The sequence below is a fragment of the Sturnus vulgaris genome, chromosome 9 (genome assembly GCF_052056855.1).
Source record: "Sturnus vulgaris isolate bStuVul1 chromosome 9, bStuVul1.hap1, whole genome shotgun sequence".
In the NCBI taxonomy this organism is placed as follows: Eukaryota; Metazoa; Chordata; class Aves; order Passeriformes; family Sturnidae; genus Sturnus; species Sturnus vulgaris.
In genome coordinates this window covers 25,555,749-25,581,682 of record NC_142251.1, presented here as the reverse complement: position 1 = coordinate 25,581,682, position 25,934 = coordinate 25,555,749, and the positions used below count along the sequence as shown (strand labels likewise).

Sequence of the window (25,934 nt, the reverse complement as noted above, 5' to 3'; positions counted from 1 at the left end):
TGTAATATTTCAGAGGATATTTCTAGTTGGTCTGTTATGAATTGATTTACAAAGCTTTGTAGTTTTAACTACATTAATATTACACCCTTATAATTCTCATAGTAAAATTTTTCTAATATGAAACATTTCTGCCACACACACCCACAAAAGAATAATTATAAATAAAAAAAAAATTAAGATAATATATCCACAATTCTTTTGACACAGCCTAATCATAATGACGATTGTGGTATATTTATTTGAGCATCAAAGTGCTTTGTAGCACCAAGTACTTATGTAAAGAAAGCCAAATTAGAGCCAAACTTTTACTAAATAATGATCCAAAGTACAACAGGACAAAGGAAATACACAGAAAATTAATTAATGGGGTCAATTTTAGAACGAAAATAATCAGAGCTGTTAGGAAAATTAGGTTTCCATGTAAAGGAAGAAGAAACTTGTTACACACATGCACAAAATCCCACCAAGATATTCCAACCAAAAAACCATTGAACCAGTCAAACAGTGTGTGCTTCTTGGAGCCACTCACCTGTTGGGTGTCAATGTCTGTGTGTGCTTGTGTTTGTAGTGTTAGATCTGTGAAAAATTTACCTTGGCTCACAGATTAGCCACAGATTAATTTTGTAGAAGTTTAGGTGGAATTTCCCAGATGTATCTTAAAGTATAAATATATTTTTAAAATTATGGAGTTATTATAAGGCTTAACTAAATACCTCTGTGACAGTCAGATTAATAGACCCCTCTATGGCATTAAAAAAGTAACAGCTAAATTTACTGCAATGTAATCATCTTTTTTTGTGTGTGAAGGAAAATTGTGGAAACATCATAATACAAAATATTGAACAAACTGAAAGCAATCACTGCCCTGCCTTTACTTTTACAGGGAGAGGTAAGATGAGAGTCTGATAATACTGTGGACATTTCCATACACAATCCTGGAACAGTTTAGGTTGGAAAGGACCTTTCAGATAATCCAATCCAATCCAATCCAATCCTCCCCCATGGGCAGGGACAGCTTTCACACTCTCAGACTGTTCCAAGCCCCATCCAGCCTGGCCTTGGACCCTTCCAGGGATCCAGAGGCATCCACAGCTTCTCTGGGCACCCTGTGCCAGAGCCTCACCACCCTCATCCTAAAAAGAATTTTTCTTGATGTCCAGTCTAAATCTACCTTCTCTTATATTAGAACCACTGCCCTTTGTCCCCTCACTATAGGCTTTCTTCAAAATCTCTTTGCATGTTTTATCTAAGTCCATTCATGTCTCAGTCTGTGTTGATGCTGCCCAGTATATTTTGCCTGCATTTCTGGCAGCCTTTCCCTCACAGCTGGATTTATTAGCCCCAAAGTTTCTCACATTAATGTAGAGCAAGGGCCACTGGCAGCTGTTTGCTCTATGTTCAACAGACCATAAGGCAGAGGCAAAAAAGAGAGAAGTAAAGGAACACCCTGACTTGGAAAAGGGAGAAAAATTGAATAGGCTTTTGAAATGAAAATTCCTTTCACTGAATAATTTAAGATGGAAGTGTAAATGTAGCTAATTCAGGAGCTTCTTTGAGTTTTAATATGTACATATAGCTGGCATCAACCTAATTTCAATATAATCTCTAGGAGGAAGGGAGCCAGCAGCAGCTACTAAGACCAACTGGATTCCCTTGTCATGATCTTGAGGCCAAAAGCACAATAATAGCCTAAGTTGTTTGTGTGAACTGCACTGCCAACAATAACAAGATGTATCAGCAGCTCTAGTAGGCAGTAGAAATTCTAGAATTAATCAAAAAGTAATCTTGACTGAAAGCTCTTTGTATATAATGTCACAGATCACAAAATCTATGGAAAATGAGAACAGAATGCTGTGTTTCAATGCTGTACTTCAGAGATGAGGAGGCAGCCTCCATGTTTTTGGAATGTTTTCTTCAAAACAGGAGTAAAGTAGGAAGTTCAGAGACTGGAGATAATTTCTGAGTTAAAGCTTTCCAATATATTTTAGGATAATCAAAAATCAAGCAGAAGGGTAATTGGTAGGGTTACTAAACCATAATAAACCCACAAAAATCCCACTGCTGACATAAGCATCCAAAGTTTCAATCATGGTAAGGGGTAAATCTGGATTTAGCACAGAAAAAGCAGCCATCAATTCCAGAGTTTCTGGAATTAAACCTCATTATTCCAGGTAAAACCAGAGCCTCATTAACAGTCAGTAGCAGAGAGGCACGTTTATGATTACATCCCTGAAGCTGATACAAGATCATTACATCTTCCTATTTTCCTATTGATTTTGAGACAGGGACTTTAGTCCTATTTTAGGCATCCTTATTCCCAGATACAAAAACCTGAAATAAAATAAAATAACAAACAAATAAATTAATGAAAATCCATTTCTGGAAATTTTGTGTCAGATATAAATGTGGAGCTAGGGAAAATCTGCTTTTATTCCTGGCTTATTTCTGTGTGATGATGACTATGGACCAGTCACTTGCTCTTTCCTTTGATAATGATCCTTATTTTTTCCCTGCTGTTTCCTATTTGGATTATAAATATAGTTATCCCTAAAAGGTACAATAATATAAACAGCAACAATCTGTCATTTTCTTCCATTGTGTAGAACCAGAAGGATTACAGCAAAGAAAGAATCTCTCAGACAAGAGTAATGGTCTTAATTAAAGAACACAAAACTCACTTCTGTATTCATACCTTGCTTATCATGTTATTAAACAAAATAAACCAAAATAAGATTGTGAGATCATTGTGCTTTTTTCTCTAATTTTATAATAACTGAAAATAACTCTAATTTTGAGCAAACTCCTAACATTGCAGGCACAAAACACATTGCAGAAGAGAGGTTTGGTTTTCTGCCATGGCATGTTCAAATAAATTGCAAGGACACCCTTAAATTTCTCAAGGAAAATTAAAAGCTATCTAGAAAAGTTGGATCCTGCTGTTTTAAAAACAACACATATTTCACTTCACTTAATAATGTATAATTCTTGTAATAAGATGTCACTTGTGCAATAGTCATAAACAGACAAAGTATTAAAATAACTGGGCAAATGTAGCATGTCTATAATATAAATTAGGAGACGGACTTGCAATAATGTTTATAACAAATATCAAGTAATTGTATCTCCTACAATAAGGAAGACATTTTTGTCTTCCTTAAGCAATCAAACCCACAGCCTGAAATGCAATATAGAAGGTGGTAGAAAGGGTGAAAAAAAAGAGCAGTTTTCTACATGTTAATCTTCATAATAGAAAAATTATTGTAGATTACAGAGTGAGGGGCCAAAGTCCCACCTTGGAAGATATGGAATCGTGATCTACACCATTACAGGAGCTCTGAATCACACCCTGAAGCAGTGACAACTCTTATTGCAAAGAAAGACCCTGTTACTCCTGAAATGCTGTTTTTCTCCATAGGTAATCTCCTTCTGATGAGTTCATCCCCTTTTGGCATTGTATGCCTTTATATGCAGTAATATCCAAATATTCAAAGATTCTGCATGCTGCCCCAAGCAGCTTCCTTGACACCTCACTATTTTTATTTAAGGGAACATAATTTAAAACACACACACAAGCTCATCCAAAACAACAACGAAAAGCTAACAAAATATCCAACATTTTGGTCCACTTTAAATTCCTCCTCAGTAAAACTAACATGCTGCTACAGAAGGAATTAATTTAAGGACCTTGTCTTTCACAAAGAATTCCTACGTGTTCACAACAATAACCAAAAGTGGATTGTAGCAGACAAGATTTCCTTGCAGGAGGAGAAAAAAAGAGCTGTTAGAGAATCTGTTTTTCTGACAAGTGACGTATAACATTTCAGAGCCTACAAAGGCCTGTGCTTTAAGGAATATTTAGCATTCTTAACAGTCATTCTAAGAATCTGTGATTGTAATCACACTGGGACACTAAAGGCTCTGGAGGAATTCTGTCATTAACAAGGTCTCTAGTATGCTTCACATAAGTACACACACACACACACATATATATATATAAAACACACATTCCTCCTTAATACCCCAGGCACTCTCAGGAAGGTTTATTTCTCCCTTCCAGAAAGACCAGATGCTTCCACCTGGGAGAAATAAAAAAAAAAAAAACAAACAAATCTACAAAAATCCCCTGGAAAAAAAAGTCCTCCCAAACACGCACTCAGGGGCTCTAAATGAACCAAGGGAACAAGGGTCATGATGCTATTAGGGGAATGGTGATGATACTAATTAATGGAAACAAATGATGAAGAGATAAAATTGGACTTTTTTTTACTGAGGGCAGAGAAATGGCAAAGAGCTGATTTTCTTTACCACTTTGTACAGAATTCTACACCACCTGTAGTTCAGTATCTTTGCAGTTTAAATTGTTGAAGCTCATGAAGGTTGGTTAAATTTTAAGATTGTGAACAAGGTCATGAAACACGAAGGATATCATAATGTTGGTTTTTAAATGTTTAATTACTGGGGTAAAAGCACTACCAAAATGTCCCCAAAAGGGTTACATATGTTCCTGATACTGCAAATGATATTGCACCTTCTATTGTATTTATAGTAGAAGTGGCAACAAAAGCCTGAAGACATGATCCATACTGAAAAAACCAATCTGCCTTAAGAGCCTTTGCCTTGAAGAGCTCCCAGTCTAAGTGCAAACCACACAAAATTGATAGAAAGGGGCTGTAGAATGTACTCAGAGGTGTTTTAGAGCTGCAGTGAGGGATGATGAGGGCTGGAGGGGGATAACTGCAGAGCCATGAGTTGAAATACAAGTCTGGATCTTTAACAGTCCCTCTGTCATGCAGAAGATTTCCTGCTGTGCACAGTGAATACACTGAGTAACAAGGAATAGCCACAAAAATAGCACTGATGTCCTCAGGCAAACATATCATCCATGATTTCTCCTGTTTGTCCAGTACATGAAGTTTGGAAGTATCTTTTACATGGATTCTAGTGGATAAGGTGGCTTTGCATTTATATTAAAGGGGAGTTTGCAGGGATAGGCAGATTTTGGTGGGATCTCTTTCAGCCTGCCGACCATGGCACTTTCATCCAATCTTTGATGACTTTTCCCTCTTCAGAAGCTGCTGCCATTTGTGGTGCTCCTGATGGACAGCAAAGGGCAGAGGGTTTGTCACGGGCAGGTAAACAGCTGCAGCACAAACACTCTCACCTCGGTGAGTGATTGCACTGCCTCTGCCACACCATCCATCTCCAATGGCAAAAGGACTGAGGAGACCAAATCCACACACACACAATTGTGTTTTTCACAAGGCGGGACTGACATCCTGAGAAAGTTAAAGAAAAATTGTCTCTGCTCAAATCCTTTCCTGGATTTTGAAATTTAAGAGTCGAACACTCCTTCTCCAAACCCCAAACTGACCGTGATATAAGGAGAGCAAATTAACATTGGCTTTACATCTGGCAGGAGTTTTACAATCAGTGCTGCTTATTGCAATAGAGTTCTGTCATGCATTACTATTATCTGAATGCCTATTACTCCCTTAATCTATCTAATTCACCTCCCTATGGGCTTGCTCCAAAAAAATTATGGCAGTACTAAAAAGGACCCCTTTAACTTAAGAGCATTCCTGATCAATGACTTACATAGTCCTAATATTTTTAATACCAGACTGTAGCTCTATGAGAAACCACAGAAGCTCCTGCTCAGTGATGTAATTTTAAAAGTAATTTTAAGAGTACCACCTGTCCTTGTAACCAGCAGTATATTGCTAGTGATCCTTATTTACTCAAATAAAACTTGACTGAATTATTTTAATACTCTACAGCAGTTTCCACTGGCTGTCTTTAGTTTCTATGGAAACACATTCAATTATTATTTAGCCACACAGGACTGAATTGCTGCATAGACTCCTCATCCACAAATGGGCACTTGAACTCTTGAAAGAAATATCTCTACCCTCAGCTCCAGAAATAAAGGTTTGTTAGGTACTCAAAGACCACTTAGTTTCCCAGCATGAAATGATTGTAATAGGAGAAAAATTTTGAATTGTCATGGCATAATCTTTATTGCATCCTACTAAATCCTGCAGCTTGAGAATCTCAACGATTTCCCATCCCCATAGATGAGGATGATATTAGGGTAAAAATAACCATTATAAAGAGGAAGATTGGGTTGGTGTGGGAGAAAGCCTCATTGTCTCGCCAAGGGAGTAATTTTTTTTCCTAGTGATCTACAATTTGATTGATTCTTCCACTTAAAATATTCTGCAGAAGTTGAGCATGGTTGTTGATGTTGTTTCACTTTCAAATTTTGGCCTCTTTAATATAGTTTGTATTTTTGTCTTTTGTGGTTTGCACCATGAAAAACCTGAGCGTGTTTTCAGGTAATGCTGTTTAGCATGTAAAACATAAACCCATAAAGATAAACCCTTTAGATGGAGTGCAGAACAACATCTGTAGTGCCAAGGCATAATCCCCCATCCCCAAATCTCATTGTTTATCCTCCAGTTAATCCTGAAGTCAAGTCCAGTCCTCATGTACAGAAACAGAAGGCAGGGAGCTGTAAGATTGGCTGAATTCTGCCAGGAGACCGTGGGGAACTAATTCCTGTGGCCTTTCCTAAAACATGAATCATGACTTGGGGTCAGGGCATTTCAGTTTAGAGACAGAACCATTGGACTTCAGATTAAATGGACACAAAGTGAAGAGGAGATGACCAAAAGTGCACAAACCTGCTTAAGAAACCTGGCTTCAGCATTGTGGCAGCCAAAAGGAAAACAGCTTTTCTCAACTCTCATACTATTCTGAAGTAAAATTACATTTATTTTAATGTTGGAAAGCACTTTTTTAAAAAATTTTTCTTCTTTATTAATTTTAATTTCTGTTTGGGGGGATTGTTTTGGGGTTTTTTTTAAATATTCATTTATTTATTTTTCTATATATATGATGATCCCTTTGAAGCACAGAGGGGGCAATATCTTCTATAAACAAACTGCTAATTATGAACACCTTGTATATAACACTGACCAAGACTTCCTCTAAATATCACAGGGAAATTTATAACTAATACGTGTAGGATGGTCTACAAATATTTTTCTAAGTAAACTCAGCAAATATTGAGGAAAAAACATCATTTACATTGTGCTGGGAATTGCCTTATTCTAGGTCCAGAGCCAGAGTAGTTTTGGTGCAGTTCTTATTTGGGAGGAAGGTGGAAGCAGCGTGTTGTCCCCACATCAGATAGATGGGAATGGATAAAACATGACTTTTCCTTCTTTTGCCAGTGGCTGATCCATAGTGGATATAGCTGCAATTCTTTTCCTCCAGAGCAGAGATCTTTCTCAGAAGTGATTAATGGATGAGACTTTCTGCCCACAAAGGACACCATGCCAAGGACAAAGAGACCTGGAAACTCCTTCTAAGGGTGACAGGAGGTCATATCACAGTGAACTCAGAACCAGCATTCCATTACATCTTCCTTTCCCTTCCCTTCCCTTCCCTTCCCTTCCCTTCCCTTCCCTTCCCTTCCCTTCCCTTCCCTTCCCTTTTCTTTTATCAAATACCAACCTTAAAACAGCAACAAAAACAAAGAGAAATGCTGCAGTTTAGAAATGAAAATATTTGGGCTGATCCCTAAAACCAGACTATCCCTGAATTCTATGCAGATACCTGGAGTCTTACTTATTTATCTTTTCATTCTCTTTCACTGAAAATGGCTGATGAATTTCCCACGTCTCAGCTGAGTGGAGAGAGAGCTTCTGCCCATTGCAGTGTGTGCTGAGCCACACTGAAGGTGCCACTCACCTGCTCATTTTCACAACCTCTGAGCAGCAGTGATTGAGCTGAGCTGCAGAAAAAAATCAGCTTCTCTCCTCAGGCACCCCTACAAGGTAAGGGGCTGGTGGAGATGCTGTTTCAGACTCCACTCAGGATTCTCCTGGTTTGCTCCTACAGGAGTGGAGTCGCTGAGCAGTGAATCTAATTTAGTGCATGAGCAGTGCTCATGTTCTGCATGACAATAACTTGCAAATACTTTCTTAGACACTGCATTTCCAGGCTCAGAGAGCCCTCTCCAATTAAAAACAGATTGTCCTTAATAGAATCTATAAATGTGAACTAGAGTATCTGTTCTATTTTCTTTTGCTAGATTTTTTTTTTCCTTTGTAACAAGTTTAACCCAACTGTTTTCAGCTTTATTGTCCGGATAAGACAGCAAATTCCATTTCCCGCTGTCTGTTGCTAAATTTGCAATTTTCCACAAGATCATTACGTATATAAGTGGGGGCAATTTCTGTTTGTTACTTTGGAGAACTTACTATAGATAGGCAAAATGATTCTCACATTTTTGACTTGTCAATCCCTACCCTGATGGGTATTTAATACAAGTATTAAAGGAGATTAAGATGCTGTTCCTGCATTCTCTTCTTTGTGAAGCACTTTGTCGGTTTCACCTGTTTCTAGTTTATTTTATTGGATGTGATGGTTTCTTAAGCTAGTTTTTTATTCAAGTGGTCTTTTGCATTCCCTAATAACTTATGTCTCTTATTTTGATGGATCCTTCCTTTCAATATCCAAGAATTTGTAAAGATGAGTAGTTTTGCTGTAGCACTGTCCCAGTTACTTTGTACTTGTGTGGAGATACATTTGCTCTTCGTGTTTACTCTTAAATCTACACATAATTGCTGTCACACTCAAACCTCCTTGATGTTCTTCAAAAGCTGGAAAAGATCATATGAAAATCCATCCATGAGGATGGTGCTGACAATTAACAGATATCTTAAAGCACACGGAAGAAATAGCAAATAGATGTTCATAAATTATTTGAAACTGAGGGAATTTTAGGAAAACACGTGGTCATAGATGAACAAATGTGTAGGCACCGAGGAGATTCTGAAGATAAACACTCATAACTTGGTTTCTGGTTCTGACACTTCCAATAATCTCACTGTCATCTAAGTATTCTTGTTTGGGACCCCTGAGGAACCACTCACGCTTGTTTTGGTTAATTTTGCCTGTGTTCCCACTTGTATTCTGAGGGGGAACAGTATTATAAAAATAGCAATATTATAGAAATAGCAGTATTGTCTATCAGTGCTGTCTACAATTCCTATGCTATTTCTGCCAACAAGATCTAGAAGTCTTCAGATAACATCAAAAATTTGGAAGGGGTCGGAATTATCAAGAACATTGAGTTTCTCCATGTTTTATGAAAATAGTAAAATAATCCTTAGAATGGAGAAACTGTTAATTTGCAATGTGAGCCCAAATAATCCATAGATTTACATGGGAATTCAGCAATGAGAGGTTAATTTATAAGGAAACAGGACTTGATAGTTTCAACATTTACAGAACTATTTTCACTTAGATTTTTTTTTATTTTTAATTTAAAAAAAAAAAGAAACACAAAGATTCCTGAAAAAACCTCCAACCATTATTTCAACATATTTTTAAAAGCATAAAGAATCAGAATATGTTTTAACATAGACCACAATATGTTAATATGCATTTACATTATTTTTCATTCAAAAGGCTTTGCTAAGGTTGGTATATTTTCATTACTCCTTCTTGTTTTGAGGTAAAGAATGTCACCTGTTATTCATTTCTTGCTGACCCTCTAAGAATTCCTTATTAAATTTATGCTTCTCCTAGTAGGATCTATCCTTTTAAAAACTTTAGGAGAACAGAAGTGGCACTGCAGTAATGTATGGAAAGTAGTGTTTAGCTTAAGTTAAGTACAACATCATTGCCCTGTAAATGTGTGAAATACCATATGCTTATAAATAAACAGCTGAAAAAAAAGGAGATTTTCCACAGAAAGTTGAGAGGGGTAAAATATATTTCTCCTCTGTGTCTATATAATTTCTAAACCCCTAACCTCTCTCTTGGTGTTCAGGCCATCCTGGTGCTTGTGTACAGCTCCCAGCGTGGATGAACTACCAGGACACTCTGGGGCACATCTTCAGGCTCAGATGTTCTCCTTAAAACCCTCTTCCCGCTCTTGCCATGGCTCTGGGGCTCAGGGAGCAGTGACAAGTGTAATTCTGTAATTCTGTGCTCAGGTCACAGTGCCCAGCCCCAGCTGCCCCCAGCCCCAGCCGTGCCCATCAGCCCTGCACAGCCCACCCGGGTCCTAGGAGCTCAGCAAATATCTCTACATGCTCTCCCATGCTCAGCCAAGTATTTACACCTCTTCCAATATTTTTATGATGACCCCAATGTCCCCCAAACAGCCTTCCAAACTTTTTATATTCCTCATCCTCCTTGAAGGGTGAATTCCACGGAGGAAGACTGAGTTTCTAGGCAGTACATTTCCTTTTGTAAGAACACGGGAGCTGTTAAGACTGCAGTCATCATGTAACTATTCACAAGTGCTATGCTACAGTAATCCACTTTTATGGGAGTTTGGAAGATGAATATAAAATAACATAATCCCCAGCTGTGCTGTTATGTGCAAAGCCATCCCATTAATCACACTCAGTTTTACTTTACAGCTTAAAGGTATGCAAAATGTTGCTGCCATTCATGTGCCTTAGTAATAGCAGTTGCACACCCTAACTGCATTTTAAAAGCTATCTTCTCAAGAAATTAAGCACTCAATCTTTTCCTTTCCTCCAGTGGAAATGGTAATTCAGCACCTTCTGATGTCAACAACATTTGCAGAGCAGCCAAAAACTTTGGGTGAGCAAAAGAAATCTCAGCACTGTGACAGCCTCCAGACCTGAATATAACATGTAAAACACGTAAGAAAAACCCAAAAGTAGTACAATAATTCTGATTTTTTTATGGATTATCTGAACTGATTTAGGATCTGTACTTTTCCATGAGGCTACTGAGCACAAATAAAGGCACATGGTAAACCCACATCATTATGGATACAAGAGATTAGATTATTTAGGGTTCACAAGCATGAATTCATGCTAGACTGAGATAGCCAATAAAGATATGAAATTCTTCTAAAGGACTACTGTGGGAGCTTGCAGACCTAAGAGTGAAAACAGGTGATACTTAGAACTGCTCACTTCTTTCCTGGAGCTGAAAGCACTGGTGGGATCGTTGGAATTGGATTGTGAGCAAGCAACTGAGTTTAGATCTAAAAAAAAAAGGGATATGAATTAGATTAGGCATTAGGAAAAAAATTCTCCCTGTGAGGGTGGGGAGGCCCTGGCACAGGGTGCCCAGAGAAGCTGTGGCTGCCCCTGGATCCCTGGAAGTGTCCAAGGCCAGGCTGGATGGGGCTTGGAGCAACCTGGGACAGTGGAAGGTGTCCCTGCCCATGGCAGGGGTGGCACTGGATGGGCTTTAAGATTCTTTCCAATCCAAACCATTCCATGATTCCAACATTCTATATGATAAGGTCAGAAAGAGAGGAAACAACTGTAACTGGTTGCTACTTTTTATCTGATAGTTGGAAATCCAAATTTCTACCAAATCATCAAGGCAACACCTCAGACCAAACCCTTGGAAATTATGTGGAACAGCCTTTTCTTCCAAAGTGTGGGAAGTTCTGTGACTCAGAGGGATCAATCTGTGATGTACCCCCCTAAAATGAAGCTTCTCAGAGAGTTAAAGCAGAAACCACAAGTCAGGACAGTTTTATAAAATTTCTGAGGATAATATTTCAGAAACGATTATATATATATATATACATAATAGATATACATATATGTAATACATATATACATATATACATACATATATATGTATATATATACATATAATATATATATATAGTTTTTTTAGGAGGCAAACTTCTGTGCATTTTAACTTGTATGCTTAAGAAGTTTTTACTTAACAATTTTGAAGGAAATTTGTCTACTTTTGTAAAAGAAAGAGCTCCACAAATGTTCTTTTATCACAGGTAAGCATGAATATGATTTTGTGTGTGCAGTGTTGTATATTTTATATCAATTATTAGGGATTATAATCTGCAAAGGAATTTCTGGTCAGGTTTACTATTAGGGTTAGATATTTAAACCAGGAATTGCCTACAAATTTTGTGAATTTCATGGACACAGGATATCAGCTCCATTTCACTATCACTGTCTTACACAGGGTAGCAAGAACACAATGAATGCTCTTGCAAACTTCAAAGGTGAAATAAATTGAATAGGTTTTTTGTAAAATAAATTTGAAAGTTTGGGTAAGATGTGGGATCCCATGGATTGTGAGCCTTGCAATGTCATGGATTTCACAAATGCATGGCACCATTCATCTGAATTTGTCTATAGAGCTCTGTAACCAGATGACTGTCTGCTATTCAGCTGAAAAAGAAGAAACAGGCTCTAGAGTCATTATCAGCCAAGATTCACAGGTGCCTCCTGTAGAAACCTTCTTTATAAAGCTTCACTGCTCTGTGTCAGGACACTAATCCCTATTCAGCGAGAGAAATTCTGCCTTTCACAAACAGAGGGTCTATTTTTTTCTTTGAAGTTAATCCAACCCTAAGTTGCAACAACACTTGGAAACCCAGATGCAGAAATTCTGTATAGACTTCCTTTTAAATATTCATGGCTGGAAACCTGTTTCTCTACTTCTATCATTCAAAGCTGAGGATTCTGGCTTTTATGGACTTTTGCTCATCTCTTAATCCACAAGTAAAATGTTTTCTCTCCCACACAGTTGATGTTATATCCAAATGTGGATATACATATAGGAGTAGTCAGAATATGCAGCAGATGGTCAGGAGAAGAAATAAAAAATCACTTAATGTCCAACAACCAATACCAGTGGCAAGACTCATTAAACAGTGGGCTGGACTCAGCAAGACAGAAACTGCTGCTCAAGGGTTTTGTGAGGTATCGAGGGCTAAACTGATGAAACAGAAAGTCTGCATGCTGGCCTGGGATTTGCTGCATTGGTCTCTGCTCAGAGCTTATTTAACTGAAGTTTTGTCAAGGAAGGCTGGGCCAGCCCTGTCAGCAGCTCAGCTTTCCATTTCCCAGTGCCTTGCTCCCATCTTGACACATTTGCCAACTGTCTCGTTTATATTTATACTCTATCTTAGCCATCACTCCAGGAATGATCCAACCCAGTAGTGCTTGCTGCAGATAATACACTGATGAAGCAATCTACACAGATGGTAAGCTATCAACTTACATTAAAAAAATCATCAGTTATTGTTCCTAATTTTTTCCCAAAATTAAGGAAGCTTTGTTCAAAAGTCTGTGGAAAAATATATGCACAGTTTCAAGGACATGATGCCTTTGGGCTCTTCTAAGGCTAATTAAAGAATTGTTTAGTATTTAATCTTAGCTATCAACAAGCAGTGTCTTAAATTTGGAAGATTTAAAAAAAACCACAACAAATTAATAAAAGTTTAACGTAATCATCCTGATTTCAGATCCTATTGGAAATATCAAGGTTTAAAATAAGGAATGTAAATATAACACACAAAGTTTAACCCATGTTGATGGAGATTTCTAATTGCTTCTTAAAAGGAAATGCCTTTCAAGAAGTTACATTTCTACCAAATTTCTTTTTTAACACAAAGACCTACATTAACTTCAATTAATGCAACAAATGCTGATGTTTGCTGTACTTTTATGTAACAGGAGCAGTTTGAAGGCATATTGAAGTTTTTCCTGTCATATGGATAGGGCAGGAACTAATTACCTAAGAATCTAAATGACTAAAAAGCCATGTAGGAAAATAATAAAAACATTTAAAGCTTTGGGGATTTTTTATAACAAAAACCCGGAAAAAATAAACCTTGTGGTAAATATGGTAGCAGCTTCACAATGGGAAAAAAGCTTGCCTTTCCATAAAGATTGTAATTACATTTATAGTTTCTTGACTTTTAAGCAAATAGATTAATTTCAAAGTAAGCAAAGAGAAGGTGATTGTGGGAAGAGTTCAGAGAAAGCTTTAGTGTTGTTTGGGTCATCTGTAATATCTCAACAATTGAGATAAGTCAGTTATTAAAGACAATAAAATGTAATGATGTTAGAAAAATTAGCAAGTGTCACCTTTTGTCTGAGTGCCATTAGTTCTGCTCCTTGCAATAGGTAAGTCCTTTATTTTATATTCACCATCACCCATCGTCTCAAAGATCGGTTTCTAGAAGTCTGATAATATTCTGAACAGGATAAATTCCTTACAAATTAATTGGAATAATTCCTTCTGCAGCTGTGCTGTGTCATCTGCTACTTGAGGAGAATTTTGTAATGGTCTGTGCATATCCATTTTAAACTATTGCACCGATTGTATCTCATTAATGTGTACCAGAGGTCAAAATAAGGGGTAAACAGACTATATGTTCTAAATCAGCATTTCCTCCCTGGGATAGATCACGTGGGATCTCAGGATGTGATTTCCATGAGTTCCTCATGGAAATCCTCATGGTTCCTGATGCCTTTCTGTGGAAAAAAAACCCTTTGTACTATTTCCTGTAGAGGTGTGATTTGAAGCCATGGGACACAGATATCTTGGACATTTGATTTTCTCTTTGTCATTGGTAATTATGCAGTTGTAGGATAAGGAGACAACTGTTTAATTACAAAACAATGGTCGGGGTGTAATGTGGAGGAAGGAAACTTGATAGCAAGACAATCTCATTTTCATTTCAAAGGTTGCTTTAAGGCCCTGATCTCCTTCACTTGTTGGTGCAATAAAATTCATTTGCATCCTCTCAGTCTGAAGCTTTTCTGTTTCCTGCCTAAAAATGACTCTAGAATTAGGGTTTTTTTAAAAAAGAATATTGCTGATAACACAGTGCTTTATGTTCATTTTCTGAAGTATATTTCTGACTCTTCTCCAAAAGAATAAAAACATGGGAAATTTTCATCACTGTAGGTCTGTGCCTTTTGTAAAATAACAAAGGACAGGGACAATGGAGCTGGAAGGTGCTTGGATCAGCCTGGTCTAGTGGAAGGTATCCTCTACCCATGGCAGGGCATGGAACTAGAGGAGCATTAAAGTCCCTTCCCACCCAAACAACCCAGGACTGAAGTGTTCCTGTTTGTTTCTGTCAGAGTCTCTGGGTGCAGTCCTGGGGCTACATGGAGTAAGAAACCTGTCAGGGACAGAAATGTTCTGGCAGCACAGAATATGAGGTGAATTCCTCAACAGCAAAGCTTTTCCCTGGGTGACACCTGTGCACACAGCACATGTCACACCACAGCCAGCAGAGAATAAAACAACACGGGATTTATTGTTTATCATGGACTTGCTTTCACCTCTCCAGCTGGGATCCCTCCCATGGAAAGGTGACATTTGTTGGCAAGACAGTGCCAGCCTGGACCTGCTACGGATTCCTGTCCCTCTAGGAGCACAGAGGGCTTGATGCTCCTGGGCTGTCTGCCTGGCACCTGTCTGGAGGGACAAATTTGTTCCAAAACAGGGGAAGGCAGGAAGGGAGAAGAACAAGGGGAGGAGGCAAAGGCACTCGTGTCATATCCGTGCTGACAGCAGAGATTTTCATATTGCTCCTTGGGGTAAATCAATGTATGTTGTCTTTACCAATCTGGATATAGCTACACACATGAGATACCAGTAATGAATACTTAATTTGAAAATTTTAATTTTTCAGAGGCTTCTTTATGTTTCTAAAAGAATAACTACTCTTTTTCTAATGTTTTTATTCATAAATTACACTTGAAAATATCCGTAGTAATTATGCGCAAACTGAATTCTTATCTAACAGCTCAACTTCAGAAAAATTGAATGTTTCCCTACACTTTACCCTTCAACTTCTTTCTATCCATTTATTTTGCTCTTATCAAGAGTGTATGAGAGAATAAAGAGAATATATTACACCAAAATTTAACTAAATTCTGGTTTATAGAAGACATAACAGAAAATAAATAAGAAAGAGTTATTAAGTTTTGATAATTATGAAGCTGACATATATGAATAATTTCTTTCTTTGTGTTGCAAATGAGAAAACAGCCTAGTAGGAATCAGTCATATGAAAATTTCTATAAATATTTTCATACACTCATTAAGAGTTTGAATTGGAAGAAACTTTAAACTTTATCCAGTGTCATACCCTGCCATGGGCAGGGACACCTTCCACTGTCCCAGGTTGCTCCAAGCCCTGTCCAACCTGGCCTGGGACCCTGGGCCAGGGCCTCCCCACCCTCACAGGGAGGAATTTATTTCTTATATCTAATCTTCTTACATACTGGTCAGTTAGATATTTCTGGCTTGTTCCCAGAAATATATCTTTTGGAAGTTCATAAAAATGTGTATTCTGCATGTTGGAAGCAAAGGATTGATTTATATAAGGAATGAAAGAGTAGACACTGCAATTTATTAAGAAGTCAGCTACAGGCTTACAGTACTTTGCAAAATATTTTTAAAAGTCAAAGGCTTGATATTCCCATCATCTGCAGGAGTGAAACTATGCAATCTTCAAATTTATCTATTCAAAGCAACTGAATGTCCTTCTGTAAGACGACCTGGGGCACAACCCTGAGGGTTAACCTGAAGGTTAAAGGATGATGTTTGATGTCCCCTTGGGGATCTGGTATCTCACCTTCTGAGCAATCTCACAGAGTAAATTCTATATGACTTAACCCAGGTGATGAATATCAGACACTGGCTAGTCTCTGTCCATTTCTATGTCAATGCATGTCTCACAGCTCTTCTGCTTGTTTAACTGAGATCTTTTTTTCTGATTCTGACCGTGAACAGCTAATTTCCAGTGTTGACAGACCTGACCTGACAAGCAGAGCCCTCATTGTCAAAGCGAGGCATCGGAGCGATGCAAGGCTTTGCCTGAAATCTGGATATGCCTGGCAGTATCTCCCACCCACACACCCAGCCTTCATCTCCCCTTTTCCTCTGCACGTGTGTCAAAGCTTTCTAGTGCATTGCATTAGTATCATCTCCCCACAGAGGAGATGCATTTTTCCTTCAAACAGCACAGAGCAGAGAAGTATTTATGTTACAGCAGCTCATGGCAGCCTGGGCTGAGACCCCTCTATGACAAACACGCTGGCTGTGACCATGAAGGGACACAATGGAAAGAGAGAATGAGGGAGATGGGATCTAGGCTAGGCTGTGGGACTGTGCTGGCTATAGACTGAGGGGCTTTGGTGGCTCCACAGAGGATTCCTGACCACAGAATCGCAGAAAATGTTGAATTGGAAGGCACACAAAGGGATCATCACGTCCATCCCTGGCCCTGCACAGACACCCCAACACTCCCACCCTGTGCATCCCTGGGAGCATTGTCCAAACACTCCTGGAGCTCTGGCAGCCTTGGGGCTGTGCCCATTCCCTGGGGAGCCTGGGCAGTGCCCTCCACCCTCTGGGGAAGAGCCTTTCCCTGATCTCTATCCCTATCCTCCCTGACAGAGCTCCAGCCATTGCCTGGAGTCCTGTCCCCGGTCACAGAGAGATCAGTGATTGTCCCTCCTCAGTCTCCTCTTCCTCAGGCTGAACAGATCAAGTGCCCTCACCTGCTCCTCACATGGCTTCACCTCGAGGTGCTTCACCAGCCTTTGGATGCTCAACAGCTTTAGATCTTTCTTATATTTTGGTGGTGCTGAAGACAAAGCTCATTTTTACTTAGTTTTCACATGTTTCACTAAATAAGTCATAGATGATAAAAGACATGCCCTTATGGTAGATTTTATAATCTCCCTGTTCCAACATGCTGTTACTTTACAGGAAATCTGGACAATGCCACAACTTTCTGGGCTTGGGATATCCTGAAGCCCAGGGGGTTCCAAGATCCAGCACCTCCCTCTGGAGTTCTTGCCTGACCTCCAGCTGCATTTGCAGAGTCCATTGTGCTGAAGGTGGTGGGGTGCTGCCCAGAGAGGCTCATGCCCACCATGTCACAAGTCAGGACTACAAACAGAATGGTCACCAGGCCAGGGACAAACAGGAGCTGCCAAGTCCAGGAATGTGTCCCAGGATCTATCCATGTGTCGAGTAATTATTTTAAAGTGTAGACCAAGCCTTGTGAGTCACTGCAGTGCTGGCTCTGATGTTGTCTCTGCAAGTGATTCATGTGGATAGGTGATTAAGATATCTTTAAATCTGGCCTGAGGAAAAGTCCTTGACAGCAGTTTGGTCACAGTAAAAGCCAAAAGCAAGATCTTCAGTACTCTGCATCTATACTGGGGATTAACTGTGCTGAATACTTTATAGCTGACATTCCTTTTAAGAAAAAGCAGCTTTTTCTTAACCCATGGGGTTTTTTTGGTTTTTTTTGTTTGTTTGTTTGTTTATTTGTTTGGGTTTTTTTTGTTTTTCTACAAAATAAAATGTTATTTTAAGCACCTTGTGTTTAATTTTATTTCAAATTTTCAGGTTGATTGGATCAATTTAATTACAAATTTTGCCTGGGGGGAACAAAAAGAAAGTTTGGACATTTGGGTTAGAAACAAAGAGATGTTTTGGTAGGTGGAAGGGACGGAGGCAATTTGCAGTAGTAGCAAATTAGTGTCAGCAGATTTGAAATAAATCAACACTCTAGAAACTCTTTCACGAGGGAGAAGAGAAAACTGAGCTAAAATTTCCACTTTCTCAGAACTAGACTGTATAGAGAAAATTCATGTTCCAACAGAGGATGTGATTTCTGTTCTTATTACCCTGTCACTCATAGAAGTAAGCCCACAAGAAAGTCACTCTCCTTGAACAGATGATTTCCTTGAGTCATGTTCTACTGTTGCACTTCTGAATAGTGACTCCTTTGAAATGTTGTCTGAATATCCAGCAGTCACAGATAATGTGTGGGCAATACAAGTCACATCTGTTATGTCCTTTTAAAGTACAGGCTGTTTACCATGTGGTCAGTGATTCAGTTATCATATTTTAGTACTGCAAATCTCAGAACAAGGTGTAACTCAACACTCTGCAATAGTAAATCTATATCATATATCATATATCATATATCATATATCATATATCATATATCATATATCATATATCATATCTCATATCTCATATATCATATACCATATATCACACTGGATTGGTATAACACCTTTCATGTCAGATGAATCTTAATAACATGATTTTATTTTTTTTTAACATCCTGTGACAAAATGTAAACTATGGTTGCCAAATCACTGCTTTTAGGGGACAGTAGGACTGATAAGTTGCCTGTAGTTGAAAACACCAAAACATTGGTGTGGAAATGTGATTTCATTGCATATATTGCACATATGGTGTTTCCAAACAGGAATACTCCTGTCATGTGACATTAATATAAACTCTCTACTCATTTCACTGTCTGACATGCTGAAATTGCTTCATTCTAATGTTGCTATTCATCAAAAATACCAAAAGTGGAGTTGAGGAGCAGCTGGAAAATTTTTCATGGGTAGCAGATGGTCAAGAACAGACTCTATGAATATGCAATAAAGTGCTGCAGCATCAGAACCCCAAATCTCCTTGAGAGGAAAGGCATTGCAAAGATAGATGCCAAGAGCAGGCTGCCCCGTGTAAATACAGCTCCTAAACCACGTGTGAAAACACATCTGTACACAAGAGTTTATCTCTGCTTCTCCTGGCTATCAGACCTACTATTTGCACGGCTCCAGATCATATTTTTAAGTATGTCGTGTTAGTTTTAAAGAACTCTAATCCCCAATCCAACTAAAGGTATCACCTCGAAGTGGATCATTTTATTTCCTTTGAGAACAGATGCAGACTTAATTTTCATGTTAGTAAAGTAACCACTACCAAACTGACCTTTGTTTTACCTCACACACTTTCATTTTATCACCTTCCTTGTCTTTCAGATGTGCACCTGGTGTGTCAGATCCAATCTAAATTTCCACTCGACAGGCATTCCTTTACATTAAAACTTGCAAATCCATTTTTGACTTCCAAATGCAATATTTAATCAGAGCAGATAAAAACCTTTTTTTATATATTTTTTTAAATATACTAATAATGACAACACATTTTTCATGGAACCACTTTTGCTTGGAAACATCTCTATGATCCTTGTCCTCCCTTAAAGAAGATGTTCTGAAATCAGACAAAATACTGTTTATTTGGCACCTCATGTTCAGAAGAATCATTTACATTAGACCCATTTACATTAGCCCATCCAGAGGTGTTTTTGCTGTTTCACACTGCCTTTCTAAAACATGATTTTCTGTATTCACTGCTCACCTTCATTCCAGCAGCCTGCTAAGAAATGTATAATTAGATTTTTTTCGCCTTGCATCCAGTGCCACAGATTTTCTTTAAGAAGAAAAGTCTCTGTGTGATGCACAGAGAAACTTTCATATCTTGAACTCTGTGGCTTCCTTGGTGGAAGATTTTCTTCCTTAGTAATGTTGTGCCCAGGAATCAATTACACTTACAGCAAAAGAATCTAAAGTAGCTGATAAACAACTTTGGGATGTAAGGAACTAATCCTGCATTATATTCTGAGGGAATGGGATCAACCTGCACTATGCCCTTTATTTCTTATGTATTTCATTCTGGAGAGTTCTGAAGGGAACAGGTTTCCAGGCCTCAGTGTTCTGATGGACTGTGTTTACAGATACTGTAAAAAAGTCACCTATTTTAAATCTGTTTTTCTGCCTATGGACTGAAGGGAAGGCTAAGAAACAAATCTCCTTCTCTGAAGTGTTTTTTGGAGTATTCAGACCTTGTTGTGCTTCTAGGGCATATGAATATTTTGCTACATGAAATTCAAAAATAAGAAAGAAACAAGAAAATGCAAATTCATGACTCTTCCTTCTTTCATAGCTGCCTGTGGTGCTTTCTGTGAGAAATTCCAGAAAAAAAAATCTGGTTTTATAAAGCAGAATTCCTTCTGAAACTCTTCTGTTTGATGTAGCTATTCACTGCCTCTAGTGATGAACTCCTTCTTAGTCTACATCAGCTTCAGAGTATGCTTCTTAAAAAAAATAACCTTCATGGAGATAAGGACATGCTTCAAACATATGGCTGCCAAGAATGACTTTCCTTCCAGAAATAGGGGTTTTTAGATGTTAAAATATTTTTAAGCCATTAAGAAGTTTCATCTGTATTTGTCTTCAGTTTTTGTTAACAGAATAAGATCCTTTTTAAAGGTGTCTGAACTGTTGGTGTAATTATCCCCTTCAATGTAAATTATATGATAATATTAAGCATCTGGTCTTTTCAAAAATTCAGATACTAACATTCTACTCAAAACTCCATGCATTTGTGTGCACATGCCATACCTTAGTGTTCTAAAATTAAAATTCTTGTTTACTCGAGATGCTGATAATCTTCATTTGCAGCTTGTTGCACCAGGTTTCCATTTAGTTATTATGCAAGGAAGATGCAATTTTTTCCCATTGGCTTATTACTGTATTTACATTACATTTCTCCTTTTAATATTTTTGTTTATGTCTTTATTAAATCACAGATGGTGCTGTTTAAATTAGACCTTAAGTGATGCTTTTCCATTATGAAGTGATTTAAAGTACATACAGATAAAGTTCAAACCTACAATAATGTCCTGTACTGAGTGTACTCACTCAAAAGAATGATTAGTGAAGGAATCCATTTGAATGACACAAAAAGAATTAAGCCAAGTTCTAAACTGGCACTTCTGAAGGAAGAAATGAAAGCTTCCCCTCTCTTCCATGTCTTTCACTCGTGGTTGGATATTAAAACAAATCCGAGGAAATAAATCATTGCTGTCCTTAAGGAAAGATATTTGGGGAAGGGGAAGAGTCTCCTTCCCCACCAAGGCAGTTAATATTTATTTCATGCTCTCAAACACAGAGATTCCAGCCCTCTCGCTCTGGTTCCATAATTTGGGTTGGATGTGAGTGCCAGCACATCCCCAGCTCTGGTTCACATCAGGGGTTTCACTGACAGCAATTCAAGGGTAGCATCAGGTCTTCTCTTCCTGGGATTTTCAGCTTCTCAGCACAGTCATTGCATTTGAAATTAAACCTTACTGCTGTGTTCACCAAAACACAAAGAAAACCCACTTTCCCCCATAGCACAGTAACAAGTGCATAACCACAACTTTCCTTGCTGCCTCACCTCTTCCCCTTGCCATATGTGAGCTAGAGTGGCCCTGTACAGTGCAATTCGTATTTACTAATTCCCTCCACTTACCTTTATTTTGACAAATGAAAAGGCTCAAATGGAAAGGTTCAACCTGAAGGTGATGTCAGAGTGAGAGAGGGCTCACAGATGTCACCCTCCATTGCAGGTGTGAGTCAGCAGGCTCAGCCTAAGCCTGTGAGGAAACTTGCCCTCACCAGGTAAGCAGGACAACATTTTCTGACCTCTTTTCAGGAAGTGCTGCTCGAATCCAGAGCTTGGACTAAATTACTAGTTTAGTCCTTTTCTCAGGGTGGATGCACTCCACAACAAATCCCCTCCAAAGATTAACCATTTCTTCTCACAGCTGATGGTCCTAACTCAGAAATGAACACGATGAGCTCAGGGCACACACATTTTTTACATCTCAGCTTGATTCCTGCAAATGGAATGTGCTGTACTACTTGTACTGTTCAACAATCCTCCCATCTGTATTTTACACCACCTGCTGATTCCTGCAAAGCAAGATGTACTGTGCCATCTCTCAACCACATCCCTGCACAAAAGCTGCAGAAGGAGCTGACCATCGAGTAGGATAACAATTGCTGCATGCAGTGGACTCTGCCCGAGAAAACACAAGAATACTCCATATTTTCAAGTTTGATGTGTCAACGCAATGAGAACATAGTGGAAATAATCGCTTCAGCCTCTTGAAGCAGCAGAGACTCAAATTCATGGAGGCAGAAGCTCACCTGGTAGTACTTCTCTGCAGAACACATTTCTTTTTCAAAGTGCATTGTTTTTCAATCTTGTTTTTCTCTTTATCACTTGAAATGGAATGTTTTATTAGTCCATCGTTATACACAACATGGGAGCAGATTACCTACACAGAAATTTCTCTGAACATTGTTGGCTTTGAATTTTAGTTGGTATTTTTTGTTGAACTCAGACAACCAGTACTCCACTGGTTGCAGATTGATTGATTAATTCAGGTGAATTTTAAAAGTTACACTCAGCAGTGCCACAGTGAAAATCTAAAGTACCTTGGCATGATCTGACTTTCAGGAGAAGGACTGATCACCTGTTTCATATTAATGAAAGCAAGCTTAAAAGCTGAGCAGAATGCCTGGAACTTGAAAAGATCTGCAGTGAACAGAATAAAATAAAAATTGTAATCCTGGGCCCACTCCCACTGAAAACAAAAGTGCTGCAGTAAATTGTTCTGACTATGAGTCCAAACTGAAAGTAAACTATTTGTACTCCATTCTAGCTGAGGAATATAAACTGTGTTCAAAAAGGAAATGTACTTTCTTTAACCTGCAAGTTAATTTAGTCTTTTTTTGCTGTGAACAATGATGTTAGGAGAGGACTCAATGGTACTTTGGTTTCAAGATTAGAAAATTAAAATATTAATGTAATTTAGTATTACAATTATTAAGTGGCTTGGTCTTCAGGAAATATAAAAAGAGTTGCAAGCAATTCTGTGTAACTCATTAATTAAGTCCCATTTAAAACAATCAGGCAACAATTTGTTTCGTGTTCTGAAAAGAAATTTTGTGGCCAGAGAAAAGAGATGATTATTTTCAGTAATTAATGATAATCTTGACCGTATGCAGGAGCTCTTTCAGGTGTGACCAAATGATTTCTAGCAGACTGCATAGATAAATCCCTATAAAGCTCCAGAGAAAGTTTTCATGAATTACACTTAACTTTGAGGACATACCTCCCAGTTTCATGAAAAAACAACCCTCATTCTCAAGATATTCCTTTAAAAATCCTTTATACATATATTCTATTGATTAGAGAAATTCAGTGTAAAATAAAACATTAGGAGTTGGTTTTACTCACTCCAAACACAACATGACCTTTCTTAAAAGTTGAAGCATTGCCTCTAATCTCCATCTGAAAAGACCTATACCCAAAAATACTATTGAAAATAGTATTTATATCTTCATTAACTCAATCTGATTTCTCTTTCCATAATAAAATTCACCCAGTAGCAGAGCCCAGACACTAACCTGAAGGAGTTGTTTAGAAAGGCCTGGACATTTTGTTCCAATTCTCCCTTCTTGTTTGTCTGAAGCCTAGACTATCCATGGCACACAGAATCATAGACTGGCTTAGGCTGGAAGGGACCTTAAAGATCATGAAGATGTTTTTTCTGCTTATATTTCTATCTTTCTCTTGAACACAAAAAAAAAAATTGTGCTGGTGTCTGGTTCTCTTATTCCACTCACTGTCTACTGCAATGATGTTACAGCCTGAGCTGTTCCTGTTTCTCCATGGCATTACTCAGATATTCGTTCTACACTGACATTCTCTTACCTGTGGGCAGGTATCAAAAATTCAGTATTTTATCTTGATTAGGTGTATTCTAATCATAAGGAGTATCTGAAAACTATTCTGTCAATGTTCTGTTTTCTTTCTCACTATTGGTCTTTTCACCACTGATATGCCTTTATCCAATATTTATCTTGATCTATCAATTTTTTTTAAATGGGCTTGGACATTAAACCAGTTTCTTCTGACCTTTTCCCCTCACTTCTCATTTTAAAGCTGCTTTTATCAGCCATAAAAGCCTGGATGTCAGAAGGCAATTTCACCAGATAGTCACATGGAATCCAACCTTTGAAAATTGTCTCTTTTAGCAAACATATCCCACTGGCAAAGCATTCCCAAGCCTGTTTTAATGCTGATATTTGAGTCATCTGTTGTTCATCACTACATCATATGCCCTTATCTCCCTCTGCGCTGACAAAAAAAAAAATTCGAGTAGTCACTAAAATGAGACGTAATTAGCTCAAAAATAAGTGATGGTGTTTGCAAGTTTTAGATACACTGCAAAATCAAACTGCTATGAAAGTCTGGTGCAACTCCTTGTAAAACGGGCAGACTCATTGCCAGTAACATTTACTGCCATAGAAGCATGGAATACCTTCAGGTTGGAAGGGATCTCAGGGATCATTTGGCAGAAGTGTGGTCTTGAAAAGATGGCCCAGCACCCTGTCCAGCTGCATCTTAAAATTGCCCAGTATAAGGGAGTTCACTGCTTTCCTGGAGAGGTTATTACAGTGACTGACTGTTCTCATTGTGAAACATTTTCCTCCTGTGTCCACCCAGAATCTCCCCAGCAGTACCCTGTAGCCATTTCCTCGTCTTTTCCACGTGACTCCTTGTAAAAAGGGAATCTCCATCTTCTCTGTGTCCCCTTTTAAATACTAGAACATGGGAATAAGGTCTCTCCTCAGTGTTCTTTTCTCACAGCAGGCAAACACAAGTCTCCCATTTCCTAATGGGGTGCTTTCCTGTTCTAGGATCATCTTTGTGGTCCTTGTCTGGACCTTTCCCAGCCTGTCCACATCTTCTTGGCACAGGGCTACATCTTTATATTAAAAAATAAATCAGTTGCAAGTTCTGCATTGAAATACAAAATCCTTTCTATAACAAGAAGGCTGTGTTTTGATCAATCCTTGCAACTTTACAAACCTCACTTCATCTTTATCACTGCCATTATCTATGGAAATCAAACATTGCTCCAAAGCCCTATGGAGGTTATTTTAGAAGATCTGATTATTTTAAATTATTTGAAATCTATTATATTCCATTTCGGTGGGGGGAAAAAGTCAGTCTGGACTGTTTCTTGTGTTTTAAGAAGCTCTGGGCTCCTTCAGAAGTCGTTCATTTTAGATCATCTCTTTGCAGAATGCTCACTCATGTCATGGCCAAGACACACCCGAGAGGATACAAGGCTCTGCAGTGATTATATAACCTCCCTTGGCAGAAGGTTTTCTAATCATGAAATGACCCCACAAGCGAAATTTTGGTCTCAACCACCAGATCACCGTGCAAAGCACAATATCTAGACAAAAGGGCATTAAACCAAAAAGCACAGCCTCCTGAAAGAAGGGGGAGGGCCACTGAAAGGCAAAGAGGAATTGATAGAGCTTGGGCTTGCAACAGCAGAGTGGAAAGCAGGGGAATGTAAAGCATCCCTGGAAGTTCTGGAACACTGCACCTAAACTAGATTTCTTTAAAATCAATCA

The 25,934-nt window shown here is 38.4% G+C and overlaps 1 protein-coding gene across 2 annotated transcripts in view; it reads right to left on the bottom strand.

The window, feature by feature from the left end:
- The window catches only part of BRINP3 (BMP/retinoic acid inducible neural specific 3), a 195,337-nt gene that overhangs the window by 9,216 nt on the left and 160,187 nt on the right, over positions 1–25,934 (bottom strand). The gene's annotated exons all lie outside the window — the stretch shown is intronic.